The 17,053-nt window shown below is 51.4% G+C and overlaps 1 protein-coding gene and 1 long non-coding RNA gene across 2 annotated transcripts in view; one reads left to right on the top strand and one right to left on the bottom strand.

Annotated features, from left to right (window-relative positions):
- CORO2B (coronin 2B) overlaps nucleotides 1–17,053 on the top strand; it is a 139,566-nt gene that overhangs the window by 16,585 nt on the left and 105,928 nt on the right. The gene's annotated exons all lie outside the window — the stretch shown is intronic.
- On the bottom strand, nucleotides 9,190–13,122 carry LOC115862869 (uncharacterized). Its single transcript, XR_009562761.1, has 3 exons — nucleotides 12,789–13,122; nucleotides 9,944–10,113; nucleotides 9,190–9,809 (listed from the first exon to the last, which is right to left on the bottom strand). It is a non-coding gene; the product is annotated as an uncharacterized lncRNA (long non-coding RNA).

Genomic DNA, 17,053 nt, shown 5'->3' with positions numbered 1-17,053 from the left:
CTTCCAGGTTGTCCGGGGAGGTCTGAGCATAGAGGGTCAGGAGCTGGGAAGGTGGGGAGTGCACTCGGGGAGTAGCCAGAGGGGAGGTAAAGGTGGAGGCCAGGGTGAGTTACGCATGCGTTGTACGTGGGGAATGGATGTGATCCAGTCATTAGATTCCACGACAATCAACATCATTAAGCACATACTGTGCCAGCCACCGTTCTAGACGATGGGACACATCCACACAGGTGAACGAAACAGAAAAAGTCCCTGCCCTCAGGGGACTGGCCCTGGAGGGTGGGGAGACAGGACAGAACACAAATACATAAACACTAGGTGTCAGGTGGTGGTAAATGCTCTGAAGAAAAATGCAGTGGGGTCAGAGGGCAGAGCGATGGGAGGGGCTGCTTTAGACAGAGCAGCTCTGAAAAGGGGATGTCAGGGGCCCAGGGTGGAACGAGGGGAGGGAGGAGGCACGTGGAATCTGGGAAGATCTTTCTGGCTGAGAGAACAGAGAGCTCCCAGGCTCCGAGGAGGGGGCTGCCTCCCACTCAGGGCACAGCTGTGAGGCTTTTGTCTGGGGGAGCACGAGGGGAGAGGTCAGAAAGGAGGGGGAACCTGGGCCTGGGTCCCTCGGAGTCCTCCTGCCTCCCCCAGGCTGGCACGGGCTTCCTGCTCGCTCATGTTTGTCAACTGACTAAGCGAGAGTGACCCCTCAGGGGAGGACGGGCAGGAGAGGGACAGGCTGGAGGCTGGGAGCCGGTGAGTGTCTGAACCAGGGCCGACACAGTGGGCCCGGGAAGAGGACTCTCCAGGCCTTGGTGACTGAATAGGAGGAGAGGAAGATGACAGCCAGGGTGGTCCCGGAGCTCCCCGGAGAAGAGCTGGATCGTGAATCCGTGGGCGTCCCCGCAGTGGGCTTCCCACACCCCGTTCTGTGGGTTACCTGAGCCAGCCTGACCCTGATCTGGGGCCTGTGCAGCGCAGCCAGAGCCTCCCATCCCTCCTCCCCTCTTGAGGATGCTCAACACTGGGCCACACCCTTCTGCAGGGCCGGCAGAAGTCCTCAGGGGCTGCCCTCCCCTGCCAGCCTCCGTCGTCTCTAGCCTCATTAGTATTGTGAACAGAAGCATATTTATTTTTTCCCTGTGGGGAACTGGTGTCCTGCTCGTTTCAAATTGAGTAAAACCAAAGAGCAATTAAGAGGCCCAGCCTTCCTGGGTCAAGGAGAAACGACGGAGGGAAGCGGTGCTGCCGCTTTGCTGGCTGCTGAGCACATCTGTTCTGGGCTGGCCTGGGTTTGAGCGGCAAGGAGGGTGGCGCTGTAGGACTGGAACTCACCAGTAACAAAATGCTAATGATAAATGTTTACTTAGTGCTGACCACGTTCCAGGGACTGTGCTGTTTTACACGCATCTTACTATCATCCTTTCAACAGCCTGTGAGCCGCAGGGACGGGAGAGGGAAGGTGCTACTGTTATGTCCATTTTGTGGATGAGAATACTGAGGCTCGAAGGAGTTAAGTAACATGTCCACGGTCACACAACTGGTAAACCGAGATGGAGCCAAGGTTCTGTCCCATCCTTGATGCACCCCAGGGCCCATGCCCTTAACTGCCTGGCTCATTAGTGCCTCAAAAGCATTTCATTTAACCAATGGCTTCTCCCTAAATTGTTTCCCTCCCATTAAAAAAAAAACAAAAAACAAAACACAAAAAGCCCTTCCGTTGCTATGGAACACAGAGGCTTCGCCAGAGTTACTGAGGTGAACCAGGGCAGAGAGTGGGCACGGGCCAACATTCCGTCTGGGCTCTCGCTCTGTCCCTGTTCCTCTGCTGGGGGACCGCACAGTTAGACCCATTGCGCTTGGTGGGCTCAAGGGCAGCAGACCCGTTGGGGGCCATTGTGATAGTCCAAGCACGAGGCCTGAGCTGGCCGAAAGGAACAGTGAGGGCTGGAGAGGAAACAGGACCCGGGGTCATGTTTTGGAGGTTGATGAACCTGTGGAGGTGCCTGAGGGGTAGAAGTCAGTGGGGGTCCAGGGGCTCCCGGGAAACCCAGGAGGAGTCTTCTCTGGTCAGCAGTTCTGTGTCCCAGATCCAGCCCCCCTCAAACCAGACCATCTCCCTTGTTCCACAGACTTGGCTCTGAGAGCGTTTTTGGATTTGGAAAATCAGATCCCACAGAGGCTGCAGCTCAGTGCCTCAGGCTCTGTAGGCAACCCCAGGAGAAGAGGGGCAGCAGCCGGCTGGAAAATTGGGGTATCCTGGTTTCCGGGGAACTGAGCTGCGTTCCTGGCCAGAGAGAGATTGGGGGTGGGGATGGGAGGAGGAGAAAATGAGAGAGAACAAACAGGAGGTTTTGCCATCTCTGCTTCTCTATCATGCGGGGTCAGTGATTTTTGCTAGTAGCAAACTCCTGGGAGAAAAAATTGATCCAAAGATGGTAATCCAGTTTTCTCAAGAGAGTAGGCCTGCCTTCTAAGAAAGCATGGACCTTCAAGAAGCCAGGAGGAGCTTGGTGCCCTAGAGAGGCAAGTCCCTGGTAAGCGTTCCTCCCCAGAGCCCGCCAGGCCCAAGTTGCCCCTCTTTGCTGCTGTCTTCTCTCCCCAACTCCTTCCTCCCTACTTTTAATCCTACAGCAAACCTTAACTCTCCCCTCTCCCTGACCCTCTCTGTACTGGGCACCAAGAGGCTGGTCTGTGTTTAGAACACTGGGGGCTTTGTGCAGGAGCCTGTCAGAGGAGAGTTTCGATTCTGACCGGAGCTCCTGGAGGCCTGGAAGGGTGACACTGATTGAGGGAAGCTGGTGGGGATGAGAGCTGGGGCTGCCGCACTGGGAGCCTGTCCTGGGTTCAGGCCCAAACTGGGCTTGGGAATGCCCTGGATTAGGGGAGCGTGGAGTTGGGGTCTTATCAGCCTGGACTCCATTGCCCACCTGGGTGGCAGTATTCTTTGGCTTCCCCCTGCCTGGGCTACTTAGCTGAGCATGGCTTCCCTCTAGAGCCACCATTTACCTCCTTGGCCCCTGCCCAGACCCTGCCCTCCAGCCACACTGGTCCGCTGGCTGCCCCCAAACTCAACTTGTGCTTTTCTGCTCCCTCTCTGCTCAAAAGGTCTCTTGATCCCTGCTTTCAAGGCCCAGCCAAAATGCCACCTCTTCCAGGGAGCCTTCTCTGATCTCTCCTCACTCCTAACTCCATCCTTCTCATGTCACTGCCATGTTGAGATGGTTCTAGTTGAACATGCCCTGTCTCCCCTGCCAGAGGGCAAGCCCCATGCCCTGAGTGGGAAGGAGCGTGCGATGCTGCAAACCGCATGGCGTGTTTCTTGTGTCTGGCCCTGTGTATGTTCAAGTAGAAATTTTTGAATGACATATTTGTGTTTTTGCATGGATAGGAGGATCTATTCTGTGCGTGAAGCATAGCTTCAGCCATGTGAGATGCATTTGTTGGCAAATTTATCAGAGGATGCAGGAAAAAGCCTCCTAGCCCTCTCCCTAGAAGGGCCTGGGACAGATATGGAGAGCTTATTTTTCCTTTCTCCCGTTCCCCCAGCACTGCTCAGACAGAGGCTGTGCTGCTGAAGAATTCTAAAGGAGGGGAAGTGCTCCCCAGTGCCTCCCAGACCTCCCGCCCAAGAGAGGCGGTGGCCTGGTGAACTTGTGGCAGCAGTGTGCTCTCCCGGGGCTCTGCCGTCCCCTGGGAGGCTGCCATATGCTTTCCGGACGTCCGGGTCTCATTATGCTCCAACTCGAAAATTCATCTTGTCTAATTGTGCTCGAGGCCTGAGTGAATTTAGGAACTATTAGCCAGGCTCTGTGGGCCGGGAATCTCCATGGCAACAGAGGATGCGTCCTAATGAACTGCGTCCTTGGAGACTGGCTCACGGGTCCCCCACCCACTCCTCTGTATGGATTGCTACTATCCCTGTTGCTTGGCAGGGAGAGTAGAGGCCCTGGGCTGGGAAGAGGTGATGGAAACAGCCTCTGCAGCAGCCACCCAGGCCCCTGCGGTGTAGTCCACTATTCCTGCCAGTGCTGCGGGGAAAAAAGACACTCAGAGAAGATTCCACAGCCTCATTGCTGGTCAGGGGGTTTCCCTTCCTCCACAAAGAACACACACACCCCTTCATCTGAAATACACACACAGACACACACACACAATTCCAGTGGTTTGAGTGCTGTCTGTTTTCCAAATCTTGCTAAAATGTGGAAGTTGCAGTCCCCTCCAGGAGGCCTTCCTGGAACGTTTGCCTCTCTCCCAGCCCTGTTGTGCCTCTCTGCTTGGCTTGTGCATCCGGGATGTTTTTCATCACAGTCTGCCCAGAAGTGGACTTAGGCAAGTACATACCAGGTTTGCTTCCCGCCAGGTGACAAGCTCCTCCAACACAGTCACCCCTCACCTTCGTCTTCGGAGGAAGCTCAGCCTGAAGGAGAAAGGGGAATTTGCTAGCAGCCTCTCTCTACCCTCAGTCCCACCCCAGGGACCAGGCCCGGGAGCGTCTCTTTTGATGTGGCTCCCAGGACCTTCAGAGACCTTCCTGCCTCCATGACTGCGGGTGATGGACCTGCACCAGGCACTTTGCCTTCCCCACCTGAGGAGGAAGGGGATCCCCTAAAACTGGGCCTTTGGTGAAGGAGTGGAAAAGAAAAGGAGACTTGAGGAAATAAAAACAGTAAGCCAGGGACAGCCCTGGCCCCAGCCCCCAGCCTCCTGGTTGCGAGACCTCCAGGCCCCTGGCCCTACTGCCCCTGGGCCTGTTCACCTACAGGAAGACTGTGTAATGTGGGAGGAGGGTTGGAAGGCAGAGATGCAAACCCAGCGATTTCTCCGCATCCACAACTCCTTCTCAGCTGTCCTGCTGATTCTCAGTCTTCAGAAATGACCTGGAGAGAGAGGAATGAGTAGGGAGGAGGCCACCTGTCTTGAGTTTTAATTAAAAGGGACAGGACACCTCCCAGTGGCACTTGTGAGGTGGGTGGGTCTCCATTGAGGAGGATGGCGTGGTATGCAGGTGTGTGGGTGTGTGAACAGCTGACAGAGTAGAGGTCTGAAGATCTATCCAGAAAGCTGAGTTTTCTCCTTTCTCCTGCATATCCACTCCCCTTAGTGCAGCAAACATTTCTTGAGCATCTGCTGTGTGCCAGTCCCTGTGCCAGGCCCTGGAGATGTAGGAATGGATGAGATACAGCCCATGGCCTCCATGACTGGGCAGAGGGTGGGCACTGAGGTGTTGAGGGGCCCACCTCTCACTGAACCCCTTCATTCAGCCGGCATCCCCTGAGCTCTGCCTGTGTGCTGCTGCCTTTTAGATGGTCCTGAGGATGAAGTGATGAATGTGGCGGTGGGGAGCACAGGGTCTGACCAGGCAACTATTACAGGGTTATGCGGGTTGGGGGGTGTCAGGCACCCAGAGGAGGAGCGGCTAATGCAGCCTAGGGGGCTAGGAAGGCACTAAAGCAGAGACCAGAAGGAGGGGGAGGATTGCGCCAGTGGACAGTTGGGAAGAGTGACCAAGGTAGAGGAAGCAGTGGCGTGTGCCAGGGCCCGGAAGAGAGAGACAGAGGCCTTGAGGAACAGAAAGAAGTTGAACACAGTGAGGGCATGAGTGTGCCGTGGTGAGGCCAAAGCCAAGAGAGCCGTCAGAATCCAAGACGTAAGGACCATGGGCCTGATTCGGAGGGCGGAGGAGGGAGCTGTGCACTGTGCAGGGGAATGGCACCAGATTTAGATTTTTAAAAGGCCACTCTGGCAAGCATTTCTTTGTGATTCAAAAGTTAAAGTATTCTTAGTTTTTCATTTAAGGCCACTTGGTGCTGTGGAAGGGAACGAGGGAGGGAGAGTGTTGGAGTGATTGGGATATTTGGCCCCAATGAGGGTCTGACCCCAGGCTCACACACATACGTTGTACGTAGATGGTTTCCTTTTTAATTGGAGTACAGTTGATTTACAGTGTTTCAGGTGTACAGCAAAGTGATTCACTTATATGTATATATCTCTATTCTTTTTCAGATTCTTTTCCATTATAGGTTATTAACAGATACTGAATATAGTTCCCTATGCTCTACAGTACGTCCTTGTTGTTTATGTATTTTATACATTGTACCTAGATGTTTTAATTCAGTTTGATATGGGACTTTCAGGCCACTAAGAGAAAGAGGAGCAAAAAGGGCTCCCACTGCCCTTTGGAATATGTGTCTTTAACCCCTGCCCATCCCTCTCATGTACCAAGTTAAATAGGGTCCACCTGTCATCGCCATGGTTTGCCTACTGAGGTTTCCCCTCATTTTGTTGCCCCTCCTGGGGTAAGGATGGCTGCTGTGAGTTTCATGGTTCTCTACTTCAGCGAAGGGAGGTTCAGTGAGATACGCAACGCCCACCTTCTCCCTATCTGAGAACACCAAGAGGCAATTCCTTTCTGTTTTCTAATAGAAATATTTCATGGAAACAGACCTGTTTCCTGGGCAAGAGGGACTGCTTGTATGAGTCTTGCAAGCACACATTTATTTCCCTGGTTGGGACATGTATAATTTTATTTACAGGGAGGGGACACACAGCTCGGCAGTCCCTTGCTTAGAAATGGCTGCCCCGTTGGATTAATACCATCTGACTCCTCTGAGCAGGAAGGTTTAAAGAGCCCCCTGCCCAATCTGGGTCTGGGACAGGAGGTGAGAGCTGTCAGGTGGCCTGGGGTTAGGGAGTACAGAAGAGAGAAGTAGGCAGGTCGGCTGCGTTAGGATGCAGAGTTATCGCTGTATCCTGGGCACCATTCAAGTCCCAGGGCTAACACAGGGCCTGGCTCCTGGTAGGTGATTCCTAAACTAGTTTGTGGACAGCAGAGTGAATGAATGAGTTGGATGAATGAATGGGGTGGTATGCACAGATGAGTGAAGATTGGCCTGTAACCTTCAAATAATCATAATCTAGTAAGAAAAAGCTAATCCTAGGCATGGTGACGGCAGAGCCTTCATGGAGGATGAGCTATGGGGACAGTGCAGGGTCATCTGGCAGACGTCAGGAGTCAGTGTTTCTCAGGTCAGGAAGGTGTTATGAACTGATGGTGCCCCGCCATTCATATGTTAAAGCCATAACCCCTAGTGTGTCTGAATTTGGAGATAGTGCCTTGAAGGAGGTAATTAAGGTTAAACCAGGTAATAAGGATGGCATCCTAATCCTACAGGACTGATGTCCTTATAAGAAGAGGAGGAGACACCAGGAGTGTGTGTCACACAGAGGGAAGGTGGCCGTCTGCAAGCCAGGAAGATAGCTCTCGCCAGAAACCAACCCTGCTGGCACCTTGATCTTGGACTTCCAGCTTCCAGAACTGGGAGGTTGTTTAAGCCATCCGGTCGGTGGCCTTCTGTTATGGCAGCCCTAGCACACTAATACACATGGGGATGCTGTGTCTAAGTTGGGTGGTCAAGGTGAACGGAACAGGGGGAGGAGTGCTGCCTCACAGGATTCAGAAGGGCAGCTGCTCTCCTTTGGAGGCTCATCCTGCAACACGTGCACCGGGAGATTCAGAGTAAGAGCCTGGGCTGCGGAGCCAGACTGCTGGGGTCCTGAACAAGTTCTAATCCCTCAGTGTCTTGTCTGTAAATGGGGATAATAATAGTAGTTACTGTTGTAACTCCTTGTTGTACAAGTAGCATTGTGAGCATTACATTTATTTTACATGTGCAAAGCGCTTAACCCTCAGCCCAGCACATAGTAAATCCTCAACAGAGCTGCCCCTCTTCCTCTTTACTGTTTGCTTATCAGTGTTGTCACTCCGGGTGCTCCCTTCTCTTAACATGTGTTCCAGGGGCTCCAGCCATTGTTAAGAACGTTCTGGGACCACCTTGGGAGCAGCTTTCAGTACCAGCTCCTAAGGTCGGAAATCAGTTTGACACTTCATAGCCGGCCTCCTCCCCCACCCCCAAGCCATCTTCCCCACCTGGAAAGGACCAAGCTTGTGTCTGAATGACTCTGGATGTGACTGAGGAGATGAACCCTATCACGGAAGGGCAACGATAGGCACTGAGGATATCCCTAGCCAGTCCTAAGTGGGATTTCACACCAGGAGTTTAAAAAGTGATTTTTGTTTGTTTGTTTGTTTGTTTAAAAAAGAGGTGATTTGACCTTAACAGTGTGGCAAGAATATGTACATGTCCTTCCCAGAGGACTACTCCAGAAAGGCCAGGGTCTCTCTATGTAAAGCCGTGAGTAAAACAACCACCTCGGGACTTCCCTGGCGGTCCAGTGGTCCCGTGCTCCCAACGCAGAGGGCCCGGGTTCAATCCCTGGTCAGGGAACTAGATCCTGCATGCCGCCACTAAAGATCCCACATGCCGCAACTAAAGATCCCGCATGCTGCAACCAAAAGATGCCGTGCGCAGCAGCGAAGATCCCGTGTGCCGCAAGTAAGACCCGGTGTAGCCAAATAGATAAATTTTTAAAAAATAAAACAACCAACTCCCTTCTGTGTAAATTCAGTCTGAGTTCCTCATTCTAGCATTACGATAATGAGTCTTGTCTTCTGAGAACCTATGGGAAGGTGGGATTATAGGTGCTTTTGTTTATTTGGTTGTACATTTCTGGGTTTGCCTTTTTTTTTTTTGCGGTACGCGGGCCTCTCGCTGTTGTGGCCTCTCCCGTTGCGGAGCACAGGCTCAGGCTCTGGACGCGCAGGCTCAGCAGCCATGGCTCATGGGCCCAGCCGCTCCGCGGCATGTGGGATCTTCCCGGACCAGGGCACGGACCCGCGTCCCCTGCATCGTCAGGCGGACTCTCAACCACTGCGCCACCAGGGAAGCCCCTGGGTTTGCCTTTCTGTATTGTGTATTTATCACTTTGATAATTAGGAGAGAATTAAGCAAACTCTTAAGAAGTTTTTAAAATAAAAGAAGAAGACTCTCAGCTGCCAGGACTGTCCTAGGTCTGTGGTGGCATATTCCAACCTGTATAAGCCATCAAAAAGACACATGAAAGTAAAGTAGTTTCACCCTTTTTGGAGAGCAGTTTGGCAACGTGCTTCACAGGCCATAAAAATGTCCACAATCCTGTGACCTAGTAATCCCACTTCTGGGACTCTGTCCAAAGGAAATAATCCAAGGGCGGGGAAAGGCTCTGTGCATCAAGATGCTCCTCACGGCATTATTTATAACTAGAATTTGGAAGCAAAATAAAGGCTTTACAGTATGAGACTGGCTAAGCAAACGAAGCAGCATTTATTCAATGGAGCATTCTGCAGCCATTAAAAAGCATAATATACCAAATGCTGTGCATGTGGGAAACTTCCTGCTAAGTGAAAAGGGCCGGGTACAAAGGTGTATGCAGACCAGGATCATAACTGTGTAAAAGTTCTTTGGAAAATGCAGATGCTCTGAGATTGAAAAGTGAAGGGAGAATTGACAGGACCTCCACGTGGGCTGAGGGAGAGAAGAAGGGGGAATTCATAGATGGCTCTCAGGTTTGTGGAATAAAAGTCCCATTTACTGGGAGTCATGGCGGCCGAGGAGGAGCAGCCTGGGGTGGGGAGATCAGTAGTTGGTTCCCGACGTGTTAGGTTAGAGGTGTCTGCGAGAATCTAAAGGGATAGGTCTGAAGCTCAGGAAAGAGGTCCAGGTGTCAGGTGGAAATTTCAGAGCCATCAGCTTGTAGAAGGTGTTTAAATCTCTGAGTGTGGATGACCTCAGGCAGGGAAGAGTAGAGGCAGTGGGTCTCATCCACCGATGTCTTCAGAGTCCCTTGCAGGTCCCTCCAGGTCAGTGAATCGGAATCTCTGGAGTGGTGGCCCATCAGCATTTATTCAGAGCTGCCCAGGTAATTCCCATGGAGGCTAGGGGCTGGGTTAAAGTGAAAGAGAAGTGGCAGGTTTGAGCCCCAAGCTCTCTGTGGCTGAGACCGAGGAGGGGAAAAGGCTTCAGAAGTGACTGAGAAGGTGTGGCCGAGGGAAAGTCAAGGAGGAGGGAGAGGTCACCTGCACCAGCTGCCGTCCGGAGGGCAAGCGTGAGGGGGCTTTGGGCTCTGTGTTGGTCAGTGTGGATGAGGCCCATTCAGCTCTGGGATTCCTGAGTCTAGAACTGCGTAGACGGGCCCTGCAGTGCCCAGCACAGGACCTCGCAGGCTGTCAGCATCTGTTCTGTTGAACTGAACAAAGCATTTGTTGGTCAGTTGCTTTCCTTAAAGTAAACGTTTTCCATACCCCAAATTCTGGCCCACGGTCTGCAAGATTTTTGAGCTGCTTCTGGGTGGAAGAGGTCAATGTAGAAAATGCAGCTTTGGATATAGAAACATTGAAATGACGCAGATGTTTTGATAGCTCATGGATACAGTGGGTCAGAATATTTGAAACTGGGACAGAGAAAAATCCAGAACATAACTGAACATTGACTTACACTTCCCCCGATATCTTTGATCAGCCTCTGATGGCTCCAGATAGAGGACAAGTTACTTGAGCCCAGGGGGTGGGCATGGAAGATGCTTTCAGCATCTCCTGAAGCTGCGGGCATGGGGCAGGCGCTTTGCAGGTACTCGGTACATCCTGCATTCGCCTGATTGATTCGGAGCTGTGGAAAGGGCATCCTGCGATGGACGGTGCTACAAAAAGGAGCCTTCCCCAAGCGTCCCGAGTCTTCCTGGCTTACCAGGGTGGAGACAGACATTGGGCTTTTGGAGTGGGTGGAGGGGTTAGCAAGGGGCTGCATGGGTTCTGTTGGGCAGACATCCAGACAGGGCACAGAGGGGACAGCAGCACGTCCATGTTCCACAATGTCTGGGGGTCTCAGCTAGGAAAACACAAATGACTAGGTGTGACTTGAACACCGGTGGAGAGGGGAGTGGCTGGAATCATCTGAAAGTTTCTTCGCTCTCATGTCTGGTGCCTGGACTGGGGTGACTTAAAGGCTGGGCCCAGCTGTACCTGTGGACGGGAGCATCTACACAGGACATCTCCATGTGGCTTGGGCTTCCTCGTGGCATGGCAGCCTCAGAGAGTCAGATTTCTTACATAACCACTCAGGGTCCCAAGAACAAGTGTTCAAGCAAACAAGGCAGAAGGTCATGACCTCTTAGGACCTAGCCTCAGAAGTCACATAGTGTCACTTCCATACCAGATTCAAGGGGAGGGGACATGGAACCCACCTCAGAGTCCTTTTCAAAAAGTGCTTTTTTGGCTAGTAACTTCCAGCCCCTGTCTAAGGTGGGTCAGACTAGGTCTCCAGGAACACATGCCATCCCATGTTCACGTCCCCTACTTTCCCGAGACCCCAGGGAGTGTATCATCTTTCAGTCAAAGTCAGATGCCCTCAGGCATAGAACCCCGTGAAGTAGGGTCTTTGGAATGAGGACTCCCATGTGCCTGGCTGCCACCCTCCAGCTCAGCTGCGGCTACTAGACTAACTTCAAAAAGAGGTTTATAGACTGTGAGATGCCGCCCTTGGGAGGGGGCTTTACCACACTTTTCCTGCAACGTGCCTCTGGGCAAGTGTTTCCTTTCCCGTGGACCTAGGCAACTGAAACCAGACCGAGGGGCCTCGACAGGGCCATTGCAGTCTGAGGGCTGGAAGTCAGAGGCTGCGCCAGTGCCCACGGTTCAGTGATCAAGATTTGGCCTCCTGTGGCTGGCTATCCATGGGCAGACCCGCAGGTGGTGGTTACAGTGTCCAGGCCTTCTGGGAAAAGGGCCAGCAAGGCGGGTACTCCCTCCCCCACGCTCTAGTTCCCTGGAAGCCTGTGGCCTTGGGGACAACTCCCCTGCCGGGCCAGTCTGTGCAGCTGGGAGCCCATCTCCCTCTACCTTTGTGTGTGTGTGTGTGTGTGTGTGTGTGTGTGTGTGTTGGGGGGGGCGTACATTTCTGTTTTTCAAGAATTTAGCTCTTTGTGCACCGCAGGGATTTGTTGGAGGCTGATGTGAGAACCAAGGGTTAGGGAACGCACTCTCCTCTTCTTCCCAGCTCCTCCTCTCCTAAGGAGGGACTGCCCCCAGGAACCAGGATTCTTGAATCCTGAGCGGTTGGAGCCTCAAGGCTTTGTTCTCTGCCCCTCCCCAGCCAGACTCCTAAATGCCTTTTCTCAGGCTTCCCACCAAGGGAGTGATGGGGCTCCAGGAGGGGACTTGGAATTCTTTATCATGGTCATCTGCCTCCTGCTGTGTCCACTATTCCAGCCCTCCATCCATCCATTCAACAGATATTGCAACAAGTATTGACTAAAACTCACCATGTAGTTACTACAACCCCTACTCGATGCCAGGCACAGAGAGAGAACTCAGACTCAGACCCCATCCTCCAGGGGCCGCAGAGAGGAAGCTGACTTGTGATTGCAGCCAGTGCAGTGGCAAGTCCCGAGGGCCCTGGGTGAGAGCACAGTGGGCAGGGGAAGCAGGGCAGGGCTCGAGGAGAAGCAGCATTTGAACTGGGCCTTGGGGATGGCTGGGATTTGGCCTGGCGGACGGGACAAGGGAAGTATTGGTAACAAGAACAGCATGAGTGTGGGGCCTTGTTAGGACCAGGGGTGGAGCTGCCCTGCAGGGGCATATTTTCTATGTCAGGAGAATCTGTGCTCGTCCTCTGGTGTGCCGTCTTCAATCCTTTCTGGCAGAGGGGAAAGAGGATCTGGTGGACTGGGTCACACCCGCCCATTAGGGACGGTCTTCCTTCTTTCTCCCAGCAGGGTCCATATTTAAGAAGAGGGCCCTGGCTATGTGGGTCAATTTGTGGTCCACACCAAGCATCTAGGCACGAGGTAACGAGAGACTGAACCAGAGGAGGGTCAATGGAGAGGAAAAGGAAGGGGGATCTCTGAACCCTGGGGCTGAGCCTTACCTCCCGCTAGTGGCTGGTGACACAGGAAGTGCTGTGTTGTCTTTGATGGAAGGTTTCCCTGAGCTGGGGAGTAGATGTGTATTTAGGAGGTCACTGGCGTCTCTGTCTTCTCTTTGCCACTGGCCTCCCAGCTCCTTCCGTTGCCAGGCCTGTCCTCCTGGTCCTTGGCCCCCTCACTGTTGTTCTTTTCCCAGAGCCTCCTGTGTGACTTAACCCAAGGCACACAAGCTACTGATGGCAGGCTGCTGCGCTGGCTGCCCAGGGGTGAGCTGGGGTCAGCTGGTGAGGACGTGGGATCTGAGAGCCGATTTTCACCACACGCCTGTGGAGGGGCCTTTTGGGACTCGTCACTGGCAGTGATGGCAGACAGGCTGGAATGGGGCGGGGGAGCGCAAAGAGGTCCTGTTCGGTACACTGGCTGGACCTGGAATCCGCATGAGTCATCCAGATTGGCCAGCTGGCGCATCCCTAGGGGGCCCTGTAATTGTGTAACCAACCTCTCCCCTCCACCCTCTTAGTTCTCTTGGTGGAAACCTGGCCAGAGGCTCAGACACAGAGAGAAAAAGGATGTGGTAATGATTCTACTTGTTATTCAGAATTAACTAGGTGAGTATTTCTGGAGCACCTCTCACAGGGTAGGCATTGAAGATCTCTCAGAAATGGGCCCTGTCCTCAGGGAGTTTGCAGTCCTGCGGCCCGGCACTAGCGGCCCTCAGTAAATGTGGGTGGATGCAGCCTAGAGAAAGAGCCCCGGCTCTGCAGGGTGAATGGGGTCTCTGGTGCTTCCACTGGTTTAGGAAGCAAGTGGTGAGCCACTCCCTGCCCTGAAGTTCTGCGTTTTCCTCCTGACCTTGTGGAGGAAGGGCTGGGGGCTGCCTTAGGTCCAGGGGTGCACCCCTTCACTACGGACCCTTAACTTGACATCCAAGACCCCTGCTGCCTGGCCCCACCTGTCTTCCGAGGCTTGTCTCCAGACTCCTCTGTTCTAGCAGCAGCAGACTCCTTGCCCTTTGCCGATGGCCCATGAACTTCACCCTCTCTGCATTCACGCCTTGTGCCGTATCCTCTACCTGAAATGCCAGTGCCACTCCTCCCCTCCCTTACCCCTGGTTCCGCACTGCGAATCTGGAATCTGAGCCAAGCTTCAGGCAGACTCCATGCCAGTGTTTCCTCTACTCCTTCATCTCTCTGTTGGGTCAGTCAGGCATTGTTCTGCCTCCCGCTCAGTATTGCTGTTCTGTTGGTTGGCTAACTGAGACACTCACTGGACTGTGAGTTCTTTGAAGGCAAAGGTGGAGCTCTTTTTCTTAGCAGGAAGATGAGGCATAGTGGGTTAACTTGGGTTAGGCTCTCAACTCAACCACTTACCATTCTGTGACCTTGGGCAGATAACCGAACGGGTCTGAGCCTCAGTTTTACTGTCTGTAGAATGGAAAAAATAATACCTGCCCCTTAGGATTGTCACTAATATAGGGTAGCTTGGTGCCTGACAAGTATTAAATGTTCCGTGAGTGTGGCCTCCCATTCTGCTTTGCATTTTCTCCTGTAGTCCTAACGCTGTGCCTTGCACAGATGATATATGTTTAGTAATTGTTTGATGAACAAAATGAGTGACTTGAGCTCAGAAATAAACCCGAGCATATACAGTCAACTAATTTTCTACAAGGGTGCCAAGAAAACACAATGGGGAAAGGATTAGTCTCTTCAATAAATGGTGTTGGGAAAACTGGCTATCCACACGCAAAGGAAAGAAATTGGATCCTTATCTTAACAGCATACACAAAAATCAACTTAAAATGGATTAAAGACTTAAATGTAAGGTGTGAAACCATAAATCTCCTAGGAGAAAACATAGGGGAAAATCTCCTTGACATTAACCTTGGCAATGATTTTTTGGATATGACACCCAAAGCTCAGGCAACAAAAACGAAAATAAACAAGTGGGACTATATCAAACTAAAATGTTCTGCACAGCAAAGGAAACCATCAACAAAAAGAAAAGGCAACCTATGGATTGAGAGAACATATTTTCAAACCATATATCCACTAAGGAACTAATATCCAAAGTATAAAAGGAGCTCATACAACTCAATAGCAAAAAACAAAAACCAAATCAACAACAACAACAAAAGACAACCCAGTTACAACAGCGGGCAAAGGACCAGACATTTTTCCAAAGAAGACATACAAATGGCCAACAGGTGTATGAAAAGGTGCTCAACATCACAAATCATTGGGGAAATGCACATCAAAACCACAGTGAGATATCTCCTCATTCCTGTTGGGATGGCTATTATTAAAAAATAAATAAAATATAATAAGGGTTGTTGAGGATGTGGAGAAAAGGAAACCCAGGTACACCATTGGTGGGAATGTAAATTGGTACAGCCGTTATGGAAAACAGTATGGAGGTTCCTCAAAAAATTAAAAATAGAACTACCATGTGATCCAGCAATTCCTCTTCTGGGTTTATATCCAGAGGAAATGAATTCAGTATCTCAGAGACCTATCTGCACCCCCATGTTCATTGTAGCATTATTCACAATGCCAAGATATGGAAGTAACCTGAGTGTCCATCGACAGATGAACGGATAAAGAAGATGTGATGTAGATATACAGTGGAATATTATTCAACCTTAAAAGAGGATTTCCTGCCATTTGCAACAACATGGATGAAACTGGAGGACATTATGCTCAGTGAAATAAGTCAGACACAGAAAGAAAAAAACCCTGCATGATCTCACTTATATGTGGAATCTTAAAAAGCCAAATAAATACGTATAAGCAGAAAGCAGAATGGTGGTTACCAGGGGCAGGAAGGTGGGGAAATGAGGAGGTCATGGTAAAAGGGTACAGAGTTGCAGTTAATAGGATGAACAAGTCTAGAGATCTAATGCACAGTAGGATGACTATAGTTAATAATACTGTATTGAATGCTGGATGTTTACTAAGAGAGTAGATTTCAGGTGCTCTCACCACACACACATACAAAATGGCAACTATTCGAGGAGATGAATGTATTAATTAGCCTGACCTTAGTAATCGTTATACTGTGTATAGATATATACCAAATCATCATGTTGTACACCTTAAGTATATATATTATTATTAAAAAATAAAATAAAAATTTTTTAGTGAGTGAGTTCCCTGAGTTGCACCTGTTTTGGAAACATAGATGTCCAAATCAGAAAGGACCCCAAAGATCACTTGATTTACGCCCTCCAATTTTACATTTCCTGACACTGAGTACTGGAGGGCATATGATGTACTGAAGGTCACTTGAAAGAGTCACAATTCAAACCTTAGTCTCCAGGTCCCAGTTCAATGTTCTGACCATTCCTGACGTGTTGGCTGGTCCCTTGGGGCTGCTGGGCATGGGCATAGCCGGGGGACAACCTGATGGGACATGGATCCTGTGTGAGAGTCCTGCATCTTCACACCCCTCTGCTTACCTCCACCCCCTCCCTTTTTTCCTACTGATCCAGATACCTCTTGGGAGTTTGGCATGGCATCCAAAGATGGTAGAGATTCGGCATTTCCCTGGCCCTGCCGGGAGGCGGGCATGGACTCTGACTTGCTGCTTTCCTTGGAGAAGGTTGTCTCCCAGGCACCAGGTTTCCTTTTTCGTGCCCTTTCCTTTGGTGTCATGTCCCTTCTGCATTTTCCCTCACGTCCCTTCCTCTCATTCATCGCCCCCCCTACTCTCCTATCCCTCCCTCGTCCTCCCCAAGCCCCTTGTGCCTTTAAGTTCTGTTTGTGGAAACCTGGCCTCAGACTAGATCCTACATCCATCTTCAGTACCTGAGGGTACATCTCTCCCAGGGTCCCATCTCTCGAGGAACTGATGTTTTCATCTCACTTACTGAAATGACTTATCACCTTGCAGAGTATGATACTCTGCTCCCCAGCTGAGGAATTTCAACCTCTGTGAGGTGGGTTAGGGAGGCCAGCACGGCCTTAGGTCAGTCCAGAATGTTCACATACAGAGAAATAGGATCTGAGAGAAAATGGACCTCACACACCAACCTGTCCCTTAACTCCAACTCACAGAGCTGCCAGCTGACACCTTCCATGCCACACCCTGCAGGTGGCCACGGAAATAACCCAAGAGTGAAAATGAACGAAGCACTTTAAGGCTTCTGTTAGCAAAACATTGGGAACCATCCCATGTACTGAGCAACAACTGACCTAAGCCAGCTGCGGTTCCTCAGCATGAGGGAGTGCGACTGTGGGAACTGGCTCTCTGTGGACGTGCACGTGCTTGC

The sequence above is a fragment of the Globicephala melas genome, chromosome 2, assembly GCF_963455315.2.
Source record: "Globicephala melas chromosome 2, mGloMel1.2, whole genome shotgun sequence".
Classification (NCBI taxonomy): Eukaryota; Metazoa; Chordata; class Mammalia; order Artiodactyla; family Delphinidae; genus Globicephala; species Globicephala melas.
This window is presented reverse-complemented; position numbering and strand designations above follow the sequence as displayed.